The sequence below is a fragment of the Narcine bancroftii genome, chromosome 9, assembly GCF_036971445.1.
Source record: "Narcine bancroftii isolate sNarBan1 chromosome 9, sNarBan1.hap1, whole genome shotgun sequence".
Taxonomy (NCBI): domain Eukaryota; kingdom Metazoa; phylum Chordata; class Chondrichthyes; order Torpediniformes; family Narcinidae; genus Narcine; species Narcine bancroftii.
Genome location: NC_091477.1, coordinates 114,212,669 through 114,228,702, shown reverse-complemented (window position 1 = coordinate 114,228,702; position 16,034 = coordinate 114,212,669). Strand labels below are relative to the sequence as shown.

At 40.5% G+C, this 16,034-nt stretch overlaps 1 protein-coding gene across 10 annotated transcripts in view; it reads left to right on the top strand.

The window, feature by feature from the left end:
• Nucleotides 1-2,289: 2,289 nt before the first annotated feature.
• LOC138742673 (phospholipid scramblase 1-like) overlaps nt 2,290-16,034 on the top strand; it is a 29,739-nt gene continuing 15,994 nt past the window's right edge. The window contains exons 1-3 of one of the 10 annotated variants that reach the window (XM_069897395.1): nt 2,337-2,385; nt 4,289-4,418; nt 9,913-10,042. The gene's annotated coding sequence lies outside the window, so the exon portion shown is untranslated. The other 9 variants (XM_069897403.1, XM_069897402.1, XM_069897394.1 and 6 more) reach the window with 9 other exon arrangements.

Below are 16,034 nucleotides of genomic sequence, written 5' to 3'. Positions count from 1 at the left end.
CTTTTACCTGAGGGCCAGGCAGAATTTCTATTCCAAGTGTGGTCTCGCCAACACCTTGTATAATGGGTATCATGATGTTCCCGCTCCTGTATTTAATGCCCTCACCCATGAAGGCAAGTGAGCAAATCCCTTCTTCACTACCCTGCACTATAATCTGCAATAATCCAGAAAATAACAGAGGTATCTAGCAGCCTCTGTGGAGAGAGTAACAGAGTCAACAGATCTGATCAATGAGCCTTTGTCAGAACTGGAAAATTTATAGCCTGCTGAGTGCCTCCAGCATATTTTATTTTTATCTGCTAATAACTTGGAACAGATTGGAGAAGAAATGGCAAGGTCTTCCAGAACAGAAGGTGGTCCTTAGAGAGTATGAAACTGTGGAGATGCCAATAATCCTTGTGCTTCATATCTCATTGTGTCCTGATCAGTGCATCTATCTGCTGTAGCTTTATGCCCAGGGAGATTGATTGACAGGAGCTAGCTCCTGAGTACAAGGGCAAAAATGATCTGCAAAGAAAATGGAAATATTTAAGAAACTGCCACTAGAGGGAAGTAGATCCTCAAACTTACTTGCACATGGCAGTTTAGAAATCCCAAATACAGATCTGTGAACATGCTTGGCAAATGGGTCAATGTTGGGTCATCAACTTTGGAGTTTGTTCCCGTGCTGATATGTTATTACAAGGTAAAATCACTAACAATCTGTCCTGGTCCCACCATGTTAACACTATAGACATGAAAGCAGACCAACGCTTCTGCTGCATCGTTGCCTAAGGCAATTCGGCATGTTCCCAATGTCTTACCATTTTTTTTAAACCACAGAAAGTATCTTGTCCAGATACATCGCAGCTCGGGACAGGAATTGTTCTGTGCTAGATGGTAAGACATTGCAGAGAGTTGTGAACGCAGGTCAAGCCATCACACAAATCAACCTCCCCTCCATCAACTCTGTCGACGCTTCCTGCTGCCCTGCGAAATCAGCCAACATATTAAAGGACACATCCCACTCTGGTCACTCTCTCTCCTCCCACTCCTGTTAGGCAGAAGACACATGAGTTTGAAAGCATACACACCACTAAATTCCAGAACAGTTATCAGAGCAAAGAACAGACTTCTCATTTGTACAAAACATAATGCCCTTTCACAGTTTAAACTTAACTTTTACTCAATAACACTCGACTCTGCACTTTTGTTTTATTTTACACCACTTCTCTACTTAAATATAGGTTGATTTTACTGGATAGCACACAAAACAAAGCTTGTCAATGTAAATAAATACATGTGACAATAAACACATTCCAGGCTGATGCTTAAGGAGTGCTACACTTTTGGAAGTACTATTTTTGAGATGAACTCTGAAATGAGGCAGATGTTAAAAAAGAACCTTACATATTACTTTGGAGAGAGAGAGAGAGAGAGAGAGAGAGAGAGAGAGAGAGAGAGAGAGAGAGAGGATGGATCATTCTGGTATTCCAGCTAATCTTTATCCATACTGATAATTTCTAAAGTTTTTTAGTTGTTACATATAGACAATCAGCATGATTACAGGCCCGTCTGACCCACAAGCCGGTGTCCCTCAAGTACACCAATTAACATATCCCCGTACATTTAGAAGGATGGGAGGAAATTGAAGCACCCATTGGAAACCAATGCAGACACAGGGAGAACGTGCAAACTCCTTACAGACAGCGCTGGATTCGAACCCAAGTCGTTGCCACTGTAATTACCAGGCTTATCTTATTGATTATCTCAATCAGACATTTTGCAAGAAAGTGTGGGAAACTGCTGCAAGGATTTTCATGGAATAAGATAAAAGGATCATCAGAGAGGTTTACAGCTCGGAAACAGGCCCTTTTGCTCCAAATCATGGCAACCAAGTTGTGTGTTTGAGTTAGTCCCATTTACCTGTATCTGATCTGAATTGTCAGTTCAGTATTACATTGGTTTCTGTGTTTCATCCCTGAGGTGACTATTAGCCAGAATCAGACACACACAAAGATAAAGACTGAACAATAGGCTTTAATCCACAAAGACTTCCACACAGCCAGGCTGGCCGTGGCTGCAGAAACTCTAACTGAAGCCTCGGGAGGCCGGCGCAGGCTTATAGCCCGGAGGATGATTGACACCTGACTGGGTGGGGCTTGATCCATTCAGGCCGACTGATTGACAGCCGGCCAGGTGTTGTCCTGTCCCCTTACACTCCTGCAGGTAGAGATTGCCCCCTGCAGTAGGCCGGTGGTGGACCACCACAATCCCACAGCGAGGGTTTGCATCAGTGTTCCAAAGATAGATTCTTTCAAACCAAGAATTCTGATGGAAGTGTTCCAACAAGAGATTCTGAATGAGACAGTTAAACTGCCAGTTAGCCTGGACATCAATACACAAGTAGGTTATCTGAAATAATATTTGACACTATTTTATATACCATTAATATCTGTTTAATATTGTCTTCATTTTGTCCTTATTATTGGCTCAATTATTTGGATATAGAGTATCGTCTTACCTGAGGATTAGAATACAGACATGCTGGACTAATGATGCAGAGTGAGTTAAAAATCCCAGTTCAAAAGTTTGTCACCTCACAGTGAAGATGATTCTTGGTCTAATTATTGTAAAACTCAAACTGGTCCATTGATGCTTTCTGGGGATGAAGCACACATCCCTTGAATCCCAATAAAGGTCGAAATATTGCTTTAGGCAGGATGCCAATGGCCACTTGAATCTTTGACCAGTCATTGCAATTCCAATAGAGCCCAGTATCGTTGAATTGAAGCTAGATATTTTTATTTACACATTGCAGAGCCCGCAAAGGGCAGATTACAGTTCAGAACCAGGTCTGGGGCCAGAAGCTGGAATGGGAGGGTGGGGGCAGGAGGGAGGCCTGACTCTTTAAGAGAGAAAGGATGATGGATTAGAAGATCAGGGTCTAGGAGGTCAGGGGAAAGGAGACTGGGACATCCACTAGGGACAGGCTCCTCAGATTGGGAGTGGTAGTGGATTACTTCCTGGCATTGGAACCATTAGGAATCAGGAAATTAGGGACCAACCAGGGATTGAGGCTGATAAGGGGGTGGAGGAGTTTGGTGCCGTGATGGAGAAGGTCTTCAAAGTAAGTTTGAGACTAACCTCAGGACAGAACTGTGCGTGCATCAGAATGCACTCCCAGAAAAAAACATAGTTAATGGGAAAGGGCCTCATTTAATGTGCATCTGACACCAAAGATGCATCAGATGCCCAGAGGTGACTCATATTGGAAAGAAGCTGGTCAACTGCCAGAGTGACGTAGAATGACCTAGAAAAGCCTATTGCTGTATTTCACTCTTACATAATTGTTTACAATTTTTTTTCTTTCCACTCACTATGCCATTGGTGCTCTGTGATTAATAAGGGAGAGCTTAAGGTGGGATGTGAGTGGGAAGGGAAGGTTGAGAATCACTGCTCTAAACCCAATGGTTACTGAAATATTTTGCTTGAGAAAAATTGTCATTGGCCCATTTCCTTTGGAGTTACGAAACCATGCACATAATGAGTCAATTAGATATGATTAAAACAGTGGTTTTCAAACTTTTTCTTTCCACGCACATACCACCTTAAGCAATCCCTTACTAATCACAGAGCACCTATAACATAGGGATTACTTAAGGCAGTATTTGTGTGGAAAGAAAAAGTTAGAAAACCACTAACCAAAGTTAATGACCATAAAACTTAGGAGGAGAATTGGGCCATTAAGCCCATCGAGTCAAATCATGGCAGATATATTTTTCTTTTCAAGCCCACTCTCTTGCCTCCTCCTAATAACCTTTGATGAACTTACTCCTCAAGAACCTATAAACGTTTACTTTAAATATACCTCCACAGTTGTTTGTGGCAACAAATTCCACAGATTCACACCCCCCCCCCCCCCATACCCCCAGCTGAATAAACATCTTCTCTGTTCTAAGTCATAAAGCAATGAAAAGAACAGATTCAAGATTCAAGATTCATAGGGACATCATGTAGGACTATAGGGTTAGGACATGGGAAGCCTGACCCTCCCAGTGAATTAGTTAAAAAAGAGTTTTAAACTATTAAACATTTGTAAAATACATTTAAACACTTCTAAAATACTTTCAAGATGCCTCCAAGGAAAGATAAAGTAAATGCTGTCTGACCTGGAGCTTGACACGATGGGAAGATCAAGAAAGATCGGAGGCCTGCTGTGAGTCAGAAGCAGGGAGTTAGCGATCAAGCTGCTCCCTGATTAAGTGATCCTGGTGACGGGACTTCTGCTGATGTCGCTCCCCTGCAGTGTCAGAGAGATGGCGTCAGAGAAGAACCCAGAAGCACATCGTGAAATGCTGTCGGAGGAGGAAGAAGAGAAGTCTGGTTCCCAATGGCCTAGCAGTGATGAAGAGGAAGTTCAGCTACTAGAAGAGGAGGTATTAAAAGAAACTAAAACTTTCAAAAGTTAAGGATATAACCAGCTTTGATTTATTAATTAAGGAATTTCATGAAATGAGAAGAGAAGTGAAAGGAGAAATAAATAGAGTTGTGGATGTTGTTAATAAGCTGAAAAGAAGCAATTGATAAACTACATGGGAAAATTAAGAAAGAACAGGGAGAAAAGCAACATATAGATGACAGAGTTACTAGAGTGGAAGATTCCACCACTGCCCTAATTATGGAAAACCAAAACCTTCAGCAAAAGATGGATATGCTGGAAATTTTTAGTAGAAGGAATAACTTTAAAATAGTCAGTCTTAAAGAAGGAGTGGAAGAGTGAGATCCAAATGCTTTTTTTTTGCAAAATGGATCCCTGAAGTATTTGGTCAAGCAAACTTTGAGCACCCTATAGATATTGGAAGAGTATACAGAGCTCTCAGACCAAAACCGCTTCTGAATCAGAATCCATGTTCTGTATTAATTTAGTTTCTCCGGTATCAAGACAGACAGAGCACCTATGGCATAGGGATTACTTAAGGCGGTATTTGAGTGGAAAGAAAAAGTTAGAAAAACACTAACCAAACTGTATTTTAATGACCATAAAACTTAGGAGGAAAATTGGGCCATTCAGCCCATCGAGTCAAATCATGGTGGATATATTTTTCTTTACAAGCCCACTCTTCTTCTTTCTTCTAATCACCTTTGATGAACTTGTCCATTTTTTGCTGAAGGTTTTGGTTTTGGTTTTGGTTTTCCATAATTAGGGCAGTGGTGGAATCTTCCACTCTAGTAACTCTGTCAGAAGAGTCAAGAGCAAAGAAAGGTCCACTTGAGTATCAGTGCTAATTTATTAAAAAGAAGAGAATTCAACCCAATTAAGACTATTCTTTGGAAAAAGACATACCGATTAAAAAGAAGAGAATTCAACCCAATTAAGACTATTCTTTGGAAAAAGACATACCGATTTGTACTGTACCATCTGGCAACTTTGAAGATTTTCTTGCCAGGAGGTAAAAGTAAGTTTTTCTTGGGATTTGTGCAAGCAGAAGAATTTGTGTATTATCTCCCATTAATCCAGAAGGAATGAAGAATTAGAAATATAATAGTTATTGATATGCTTTGTTGGATTAATATTATTTGGCAGTATAGTGGTTAGTTTAAATACTATCTACTTAGTTTTCCTTTGTGAATTTTTGAAAATTATTGGAATTATTTTGGAATTCCTTTTTTTAATTTTCTTTTCCATGTAAGATTTAAATATCAGAGGGTTTGGGAGAGGAGATGGATTTCTACCTCTTACTCTATCATGTGGGTAACTGTAACTTCAATCGCAACCCGTAAAATAAAAGGAATTAGAGTTGGGTATTATTTAACCAACAGCTACTACGGCGGGGTGGGGGTTCTTATTTATATATATAGTTATAAATGTGCCAATATCTATGCTCCAAAAGTAAATCTGTTTTCTTATTCAAAAAGAATGTTGAGGGAGGAGAGGCCGCAAGCAAGGGAAGAGGAAGGAGTGGACTATTGGGATGAGTAGTAGAGGCAAATTTATAAATTTTAATGTTAATAGGTTAAATGGGATGGTGAAAAGAAAGAGAATGTTATCATATATGGAAGCAGACTTGGTTTTCCTGCAAGAAACTCACTTAACTGAGAAAGAACATTTGAAGTTAAAAATGGACTGGGTTGGGTATGTGGCAGCTTAATCATTTCATTCTAAACCAGAAGGAGTGGCAATTTTGGTGAGAGAAAATCTTTTAATTATCATACCAAATGTACAAACAGCGCTGTTGAGAGACATGTGACGATACACTGACAAATACATTCAGAATTGTGGACTCTTCTAAATCTTTATGCACCAAATTTGTAATATGGGATGCTTTGAAGGCATATCAGAGAGGCCAAATTATAAGTTTTACATCTAAAATTCAAAAGGAATATAAGAAAGAGGCAGATCGATTAGAACAAGAAATAATGGTTTTCAAAAAAGTCCTTCAAAAGAGAAGCTTTGAGGATAAACATAGACAACTAATCAATAAAGAAATCTTCAATATAATACATTACAAACATATAGAATAGATTATGAGTTTGGCGAAAGATCGCATAAAATTGCCACTCCTCTTGATTTTGAATTGAATGAAGAAGATACAACATGGCCAATCCAGTCACTTTTCTATTTTGAGTGTTCTTTTTCTATCTAATGTGTCATCTGCAAAAAGGCTACATCTACACTCATTTTCTTAATATGTGCAAGTATTTTCTTCTGTTTGATGGGTTCATTAATCCCATTAATATTAAAATTTAAGAGTTTTACTGATTTACTCATTAACTTTTTTTTATTTGAACCTTCTATTTCTATCGCCTTTTCCCGCAAACCTCCACCACTTAATTGTAGAATTCATCGTCCTCTGTGTTTGCCCTTGGCCCACCTGACGATCCAAAGACAAAAAAAAGCAAAGGAATGTAAAAAGAAAAGAAAATAAGATACACTACAAAATATGACATCATTTAACAGAGCAAAGGAAAAAAAATAACCCTTGTCATGTTGCTATCCTTAGCAAAACTCTCACCTTCCCTGTGCAGGCCATGACCGCTGTCATAGATACGCACATGAAACGGCAGTGGTCGGCACCCTCCTCCACCTCTCCCCACCCTCCCCCACTCTCCTGAGATTCTAAGTACATTTCTTTTACTTAAAAAAATCCTCATAGCCATAGTTTAACTCCTGTTCAATTGTACAGAGCTAACAAGGAGAGTAAACATCACATTTAGTCCTCAAGGTCTTCATCCCGACTGTTTTCAGGACAAGTTTTCAGCAAATTCCTCTGCCACTTGATGACGTAGAAAGAACTTGCTTTGTCCATTTGGTAGAAAAATTTTAAAGGTTGAGGGTATCCTTTCTCTCCCACAAAATCTTTTTTTACAGGATTGAATACTTTTCTTCTTTTTAAAAGATCTCCGCTGATATCTGGATAAAATAAAATATTGCTCCCTTTATGTACAGCTCTTCTCAATACTTTTTCTCTATCCTGATAAAGCAGGAACTTTATCAACAATGAGCACAGATATTCTTCAGGGGGTGATTTAAGTCTGAGGGCCCTATAAAGTTTTCTTGGCCCAGTATTTCTGGAATCCATTTTTGAAAAATATTGTGGCATATCATATAACCATATAACAATTACAGCATAGAAACTGGCCAACTTGGCCCTTCTAGTCCATACCGAACACTTTCATCCACTTAACCCCACTGACCTACACTCAACCCGTAACCCTCCATTCCTTTCCCATCCATGTACATCGCCAGCTCCTCCTTAAATGCTAATATCAAACCTGCCTTCACCACTTCATCTGGAAGCTCTGGTGGGTGTGTGGTATGAACTCTGAGTAAAGAAGTCCCCCGTGATGTTTCCTCTAAACATTTTACCCCTAACTCTCAGCTCATGTCCTCTTGTTTGTATCTTCCCCTTTTATAAAGGAAAAGCCTCTCCATCCCAATTCTAATAATTTCAAATACTTCAATCAAATCCCTTCTCACATTACCCCCTCTTTCAAAGCCGCAATTTTAATATTATTCCTTCTACTATAATTTTCCAAAACATCCACTTCTTGCCAAAGCTTTTGATTTAAAACAGTCAGAGCGGTCTCATTGGCTTCCATATGAGACATTTTATCTTGAACTTGTTCCACATCTTCTTTTTAGTTTATTAGTTCCATGTTTAGCTTGATCTATATGTTTCTTCACAGTATTCATAACTTCAGTTAACTTACTTATTTTTCCTTTCATACTTCTAAGCTCCTTAAATTGATCCACGTTTCTCAATTTCCTGGGGATAGTAGATTCTGTATCTCTTGGTCACTGTCAGAAAAGGAACTACCTGATTCCGGCGCCTATTTGGACGGGCCTGCTCAACTTCTAGTTTCTTCACCTTCAATGCCATCATCCCGTTATGCCGGGTGTGGCAGCGGAGGCTGCTCACCCATCTCGGGGACAGCTGAAGCGCTGGTCCCCGGCTCTGGAGTCGGTGTAGGCCTCGTCGCCTGTTTCTTCTGGTCATCTTTGCGTTGTACGGATAGGCCACCAGCAGTGTTTCCCTTCTTTTTTCCCCATGATTGTGAGTAAGCAGGAAAATTCAGAAATTGTTTAAGGGAGTTTTTATACAAGTTGCATTACTTTTTTGGTACTTTTTTTAAACCAAATTTTCAGGAAGGTCAGGATTTAGCGTCCTAACCCCACGTCATCACATGACGTCCCCCAGAAGTAATGTATCTTTAATAATCTTATGCATCAGTACAGCTCTGATATGTAGTCATCCTCTATTTCAGGACATTGGCAATATGGTGGCATCACAAATTGCAAGCTCAACTATTCTATCTCAAATCACTCTCAGATTAATTTGGAAACATTACCTCATGTATTACAGGCCGAGTACCCCTTATCTGAAATGCATGGGACCAGAAGTGTTTTTCAGATTTTAGATCTTTTTCGGATTTTGGAGTCATGTGTTTGGGTAACTAAGCAGTAGAGTAGCATCAGCAAAATCCCTGTGTCAGCTGTTAAAGGACAACAACAAACAACAACAGGCTTTCAATCTCCACCTGCAATGCTGTGTTTTTGATCAAAAGGTTACAACACACTGTATTTTATTTTGTTCAACACAATAATGTTGCTGGTCATGTTACACTCAAACATGGCACTTTAGGTGGAGATGAATTTCAGATTTCACATGAAAATAATGTCTTTTACTTACCTTGATTCAGAACCATTTTGGCTATTTCACCATCAGTCATTTTCAACAATATCTTTGTACCGCAGAGTAGAGAATAAGCAAAAATCACCCTGAGTAATACACGTAGGTCTGGCGGTGATGATTATTGGTTACAACAGAGCGTCAGAGGCCCAAATGGGCAAGTCAGGTCAGGTGTGGAATTTTCCACTTGTGACGCCATTGTCAGCACTCAAAAAGTTTCAGATTTTTGGATGTTCGGATAAGGGGTACTCACACGTGCCAGCAACTAGAACTAACACTTTAAACCAAGGACATTGTAGTTGACATTTCAGGGCCCTCCACCCCCTATTGCATGGGTGGCAAAGTTAGCACGATGCTATTACAGTGACCTCGGGTTCAAATCCAGCACTGTCTGTAAGGAGTTTGTATATTCTCCCCGTGTCCATGAGGTTTTCCTCTGGGTGCTCCAGTTTCCTCACACCCTCCAAAACATACGGGGATTGTAGGTTAATTTTGGTGTAATTGGATGGCAAGGATTTAAATAGCCTGAATTGGCTTCTTCACTGTGTTGTAAATAAAAATAAAATTTAAATTCAAGTCATTACAGCCAGACATTGCATCTTCCCTCAGCATTCACTGCTCTCCAATTAGGGTTTTTAGACTGCAGGCTCGTAACAGCAAATTTGCAGTTACATGGACAGTCTAAAAAGGAAAGTGCAGGAATTTTTAATCAATTCCTGCACCACGATGTTTCCTGCAGGACCCCTACTACTTTTCAGACGAAGCAAAACTCATTCATAAAGGCGACGTCCAGCTGATGACTCAGGCCACGTTGCTCCACGTACAAGCGTGTACTGGAACTTAAGGTGTGCAGTGTAAATGACCACAAGGTGAGTAATTATGTTAATGTTTGTTAAATTTTTCACAGATTTTTCCAAAACCCACTAATGACTCCAAGTTGCAAGGGAACAGACTGCCTCTCCAATCCCCTGAATTACAAATAGAAGTAAGACAATTGTGCATGTTCCTTCAGTCAATCAGATCAAGTCTGATTGTTTACTTCAGGGTCACTTTCCTGTATTAACTCTTTATCACTTTATTCCTTTAATATCTCAAAGTCTAATAGTCTCTGTCTTGGTTATACTAGGTGACTGAGCTTCTACTGGCCTCATGTTAATAATTCCAATGATTTACCACCTGCTAAGAGAGGGAATTTCTTGACAACTCAGTTCTGATTGACCCACACGTTATTTAGAGAATGCATTCCTTGGTCTCTGATATCCAAACTAAGAGAAACATCATACCTACATCCACCCAGTCAATCCCTTCAGAATTTAATACCTGTCTCCTTATACAAGAAGGTAGAGGGCAAATCTACTTACTATCTCCTCATAAAACAAATCTAGCCTACCAAGAATCAATCTAACTAGTCTCTGGGGCACTCTGGTTATGGGAAATAGGTAGAATGGCACACAGCGTTCCTTCTGCCATTTCACCAATGCTCTTTCTAAAAGGGAAAGAAGTCTTTATTCATGTGCTCAAATTACCTTGCAATAAAGTCCAAAATTCTGATATTCAGAGGGGTTTTGGAGGGGCAAACCAATTACAGACTGAAAGTGGCAACACAAGTAGATAAGATGGTTAAAGAAAACACACAACATACTTGCCTTCATTGGTTGGTGCACTGGGCATTAAAGTGTGCATGGGAGCATTGCATTCAGTTCTGATCAGTGTGTTACAGGAAGGATGTGAGGGGCTTTGGAGAGGGTGTAAAAGAGGTTCACCAAGATGTTGCCTGGATAGAGAATATTATTTATCAGAGGAGGTTGGACAAACATGGATTGTTTTATCTGGAGCATCAGAAGCTGAGGGGTGACCTCATAGAAATATATAAAATTATGAGAGACAGAAATAGGGCAAACAGTCAGAGTCTGCACAACATTGTGGGCTTACTGGACCTGTTCTATGCTGTAGTGTTCTATGTTCTCTCTTCAGGGTGGAAATATCACATTTTACTTTTACTAGATCTAAGGAACATAGCCACAGTGGTTGATGGATTTAAAACGGAGATGAGGAACAACTGTTTCGCCCAAAGAGTAGTGAATCTGTGGAATTCTCTGCCCAAGGTCTTGCAATGGAGGCTGCCTCATTTAATATATTTGAGACACTGGTGGATAGATTTTTTTTTTGAAGACTTTATTTAAAATTTTATAACATGAGTACAATAGAGAATTACATTTAAAGAAAAATAAAAAAAAAATAAAAATGGTATGATTACAATATTACATCAGAAAACTACACAAAATAACCCCCCCCCAGTTAATTGTAACACAATATTAGTAATCTAACTTAAAATTAGTCCAGCCCTCCCCCCCCAAAATAAAGAGTGAAGAGTTAATAAAATTAACAATATTATATATGGAAAGAAAATACCCACTTACAAAAAAAGAGATAAAACTTAACCTAAAAGAAATTCTAACAACAAAAAAAATTTATCAATACTAAAATATCACGCTTAAACATATATTTAAATCAAACTTAAATGCATATAATTAGCAAACGGAGTCCACTTTAACTTATAAAAAGACATATTATCCTGAATTGAAAAAGATATCCTTTCCATAGTCAAACAAAATTTCATCTCCAAATACCACTTATCTAAAGTTAATATATTTTTATCTTTCCAAGTAAGTGCTATACATTTCTTAGCCACGACTAAAGCTGAATAGATAAAAGAAATCTGATAATCCTCTAAACCTAAATCAATTAATGATTGCATGTTCCCTAATAAAAATATATCAGGATCTAATACAAGATGGATATTATATAAACTGTTAAAAATAGATTGAATACCTTTCCCAAACTGTTGCAATCGATCACAAAGCCAAACAGTATGCAAAAAAGTATTGGCCGTCTGATCACATCGAAAACAAGAATCCAACTTACTAAGACCAATTTTTTTTAATTTCTCCGGCGTTAAATATAGCTGATGAATAAAATTATAATTAATCATCGCTAGTCTAGCGTTAATTAATGGTGGATAGATTTTTGTACTGTCGGGAACTAAGGGTTTTGAGGTAAAAATGTGTAAATGGAGCTGAAACCGTGGCCAGATCAGCAAAGATCTTGCTAAATGGCACAGCAGATTCGATGGGCCAAAAAGCCTTCCCCTGCTCCTATTTCTTAAGGTTAGAGGGGTAAAATGAAAAGGAAGTATGAGGCAAGCTCTTTTTACACAGAGTGTAATAGGGACCCTGCATCACCCTACCAGGTGAGGTGGTGGAGTATAGAGCATAAAACAGTACAGAACAAGAAGAGGCCCTTCAGCCCACTATATCTGTGTCAATCCGCACATCTACCTGAAGATGGTGTTCGTCCCTCCACTTCCCTGCCCGTCTGTCTAAAAATGTGTCTTATGTGTGTGATAGTACAGATCCATCACCAATGTACATAGTGTATATAGTTACTGTATCTAGACTGTGCTTACAGCGATTAGCTGAGAGCTAAGCCACACCTATTGTCTGGGCCTTAAAGGGTTGTGTCCCTAGCCAGGTCGGATCATTCCGGACTGGTCGGCCACCTGTGAAGAGCTCCGGTCTTTTGCTAATAAAAGCCTTGGTTTGGATCAACAAGTCTTTGGTTCTTTCGACGAGCTCTACAATGTGTTACTTCTTTCTCTTTGGCTTGGCTTCGCGGACGAAGATTTATGGAGGGGGTAAAAAGTCCACGTCAGCTGCAGACTCGTTTGTGGCTGACAAGTCCGATGCGGGACAGGCAGACACGATTGCAGCGGTTGCAGGGGAAAATTGGTTGGTTGGGGATGGGTGTTGGGTTTTTCCTCCTTTGCCTTTTGTCAGTGAGGTAGGCTCTGCGGTCTTCTTCAAAGGAGGTTGCTGCCCGCCAAACTGTGAGGCGCCAAGATGCACGGTTTGAGGCGATATCAGCCCACTGGCGGTGGTCAATGTGGCAGGCACCAAGAGATTTCTTTAGGCAGTCCTTGTACCTTTTCTTTGGTGCACCTCTGTCACGGTGGCCAGTGGAGAGCTCGCCATATAACACGATCTTGGGAAGGCGATGGTCCTCCATTCTGGAGACGTGACCCATCCAGCGCAGCTGGATCTTCAGCAGCGTGGACTCGATGCTGTCGACCTCTGCCATCTCGAGTACTTCGACGTTAGGGATGTAAGCGCTCCAATGGATGTTGAGGATGGAGCGGAGACAACACTGGTGGAAGCGTTCTAGGAGCCGTAGGTGGTGCCGGTAGAGGACCCATGATTCGGAGCCGAACAGGAGTGTGGGTATGACAACGGCTCTGTATACGCTTATCTTTGTGAGGTTTTTCAGTTGGTTGTTTTTCCAGACTCTTTTGTGTAGTCTTCCAAAGGCGCTATTTGCCTTGGCGAGTCTGTTGTCTATCTCATTGTCGATCCTTGCATCCGATGAAATGGTGCAGCCGAGATAGGTAAACTGGTTGACCTATGTGTTACTACCACTACGTCATCTAATAGTGTGTTTCAGGCACCCACCACTCTCTGCACCGGCTTATCAACTTTAAATGATTTGTGTACCCCACTCCCTCTTCACATCTTTCAGTCCCTCTCCATTTACCAAATGCTTTGCTCTCTACTTTTTCTGACTCGCATTTATTTCCACTCTTCCTTCACTGAAGCCTTCAAATTCCAGGACAAATTGTGAAAGTAACTTCCCTGCACGTTCGACAATAGGGGGAACAGAGTTTCTATATATCATGTTGCAGGGACTTTGGTTTGTGAAAGGTCTACAGTGAAAATAATTCAAAATGGACAAATTTTCCACTTAATGGGTGGCACGGTTGCCGTAACAGTCAGCGCAACGCCTTTACAGAAGCAGCAATTGGGACCAGATCTGGGCTGGAATCCCGGGCTGTCTGTAAGGAGTTTGTACGTTCTCCCTGTGCCTGTGTTGGTTTCCTCCCACCCTTCAAAATGGACCGAGGGTGTATATTCGGCGCCACAGACTCGTAAGGCCAAGTTGGCCTTGTTACAGTGCTGCAGGTCTAAATTTAAAAAATTAAATTAATCATAACAGGCTCAGCTGAAGCAACTAAATCAATCAACTAAAAATCTAGAAGCTGTTGCAGTGCCAGAAGGTGCCACTAAATTCATGGATAATAAAAATGATCTTTAAAATGTGAAATATGCATTTTATTTTGAACAATAAAAACTATGAAACTGTGGGCATGAAATACCGTGGTATTCATGCAGAAAAATACCTTCTAGTTGTCGTCAGTAGGTTATCAACCTGTACTTAAAAAGGAAATGGTCCCTGTAACAGTTGAACATAGATCAAAGCAACTTGCTTAATGTCTTTGCTGTTTTATACTTGCGCAGATGTTATACACTCCCTAGTGTATTTGTCCTGGGCATTGCGTAAACATGTTTGTCAAAAATTAGTGTAAGCCCTAAATGAGTTGCATTATAACCATGACGAAGGTTTCTGCAACCAATCGTCGACAATTCTTTTTCCCTCACAGATCCTGCTTGGCCCGCAGAGTTTCGCCAGCGGGCTGATTTTGCTCCAGATTCGAGCATCTGCAGTCTCCGGTGGTGCCCCATTGCCAAGACTCTTTAAGGCTTGCTGATCTTGAAGAGGTTTTCCTCCTCATCTTCAACAAGAGTTGTGAGAGTTTCTCTCTCACTGCACTCACCCATTCCTCCCTCCTCCTCACACCCACACCCACCCCCCCCCCAAGTTGTCTTTTTATCTTAGTTGCCTTTCACTGCACAGGTTCATAGTCTCATGCGCGCGCGCACACACACACACACACACACACACACACACACACACACACACACACACACACACACACACACACACACACACACACACACACACACACACACACACACACACACACACACACACACACACACACACACTCCACCAACACCACCACCCCCTGCCCCACCCCCCATTTGAGGATTCAAAATGCATTTGATTCTTGTAGATTTATAGACCAGATTTCCACCAAGAATTCATTTGCTTTAGAATTTGTTCAAAAGAGGTCACCAAAATTGGCCAGCTGTTTGACATTTAGCATGGTCACGTTGGGACAAGGGGCTTGTTTCTGTGCTTTTCTACTCTCTCACTCTGTTCCTTGTATTCAGCGCCACTGAAATCACTGCACATTATGTCTCAAGGGGAGCTATCCCAATTTGCGGACAGCCTGGGAGCCTAAAACTGGAATTTCTATCCCCATGTGAAGAGAATGCAGAAAGGAAGTAATAAGTGAGAGAGGAAGTGGAGGTGATGGGGAAGGAATGAAGGTAATTGCTGTGATGGATGAACAAAGAGGTTGGAGCCATTGAATGATAGAATTGGGCAATCAAATTTCATGTAAAAGGGAGTCATTAAAGGAGAAAACTCCGGTGCATTAGGCCGACTTACTCATCAAAACACATACAGCATGCACCTCGCCCTGTGTGATAATGTTACTTTTTGCCAATTTAAACTCCCAGTAAAGAACCACTTGAATGATAAGTGTGGGTTGGAAAACTAATGGCCAAGTGCCGCTCCATTTTGGGGCAGTATTCCCAGTGGAAAATCAGGATCACAGAATTCCCACCGCATCACCTGAGAAAGGTTCTTGCAAAAGTAAGAAGAAGAAAAAAAGAGGTCAAACAAAAGTTGGAAGTATCTATCTAACCTGACCCCCAATATTATGGAACCTTGTCCAGATACCTGGCAGCTTATCACATTGTCATAGCTTCTGTAGCAAAGAGGTATTCATATATTTCACCATCTTTGTTCCTATGCGTATCATTTTTATTCCAACTCATGATCATGGGACTTTGATGACTTTTGTGAGTTCAATGTTTGGCAGCAACTGAGCTGCGAAAAGTT